Here is a 1,430-nt window from a genome sequence, read left to right as displayed (position 1 = left end):
GTTGAACTATTGTAAGATGGTTATATCAATGGACATCTTAAAATAAGATTTATGTAAATGTATATCTATAACATAACGAGTTTAATTCTGAATTTATAGTGGAGAAATATCATAATTAATAAATTAACTATAATGATTAAAGAGTTTAATTATTTATTTTTAAATTTATTGGAGCTTAATGTTATAGGTCCATGGTCCCCGAAATGGCTCAAAAAAACACTGACAAAGATAAATACAAAAATGGGCAAAAGGACTTATTTGATAAGTAAAATATTTTTCTATGCACTAAACATAATTATTGTATAATTATGTGTAATTAATTAATTATTTGATTTAACAAAAATATAATTAATTTTGAATTAATTTATTTTTGAGATTTTTTGGTATTTAAATAATGAAAAAAAATTGGAAAAATCATATGCCCTCCCTGGCATGAGGGGTGTAGCACAGTGCACAGTCACTGTGCTACACGCACAAGAAGGTTCTAGAAGGATCTTGGTTCAACAATTTTAGTTATTTAAATATTAAATAAATAATGAGATATTTTAATATGATAAAAATATTATTATTTAAACAAAAATCTGATAATTGATTAGTTATTTTTAAATTGTTTAAAATAACTAATATTATTTATTTTTAATATATTGGATATATTAAATATAGGAGATCAGTTTTTCAAAGTGATACTTTTCAATGATAGAAAACATATCGTGAAATCTCCCTAAGAGAAAGAGAACAGTGCTACAATCATAGGTCACTGTTCTTCACAAATTTAGGTCCAAACTTTATCAGATCTCATGTGTTGAGAACATTTGATAAATAGATCTTGCCTATTGTTTTGTATAACGAGCCCACACTCGTTCTTTGTGTGTTGAGAACATTTTTGAAGATCTTGGTGTGAGATCTCAAGGATTTTTGCTGTACAAAAAGGTAGCAGCAAGGAAGGACTTGAGGTAATTTTCTATTCATCTCTTTGATTCAATGTATATATGTATGTGAAGAAGTAGATCTAGAAATCTTGTGGGGTTAAATTAACAATTTTGATTATTGTTCCGCTGTGTATAATCTCTTATTTGATCTATAAAAACCAACAACATGATCTGCAAGATTGTCTTAAGATGCAATCTTCATAACCTTCACATCTCCCCTGGATACATATTCTTGAATAATGTGATACTTCCTTTATATATGCTTACTCCTCTTGTGACTACAAGGTTCTTTCGAGTTGGCTATCGCTCATGTATAGTCACAAAACAACACAAGCGGTTTATTAATTTCTGGAATAAAACCAAGATCCGAATAGAACTTCTTTAGCCAGACTATTTCCTTAGCTGCTTCTGACATGACTATGTACTCAGCCTCCATGGTGGAATTTGAGATTGCAGACTGCCTTACGCTTCTCCATATCACAGCTCCACCCCTAAGAGTAA

This window comes from Humulus lupulus, chromosome 1 (assembly GCF_963169125.1).
Source record: "Humulus lupulus chromosome 1, drHumLupu1.1, whole genome shotgun sequence".
In the NCBI taxonomy this organism is placed as follows: Eukaryota; Viridiplantae; Streptophyta; class Magnoliopsida; order Rosales; family Cannabaceae; genus Humulus; species Humulus lupulus.
Note: the sequence above shows the minus strand (reverse complement) of the source record.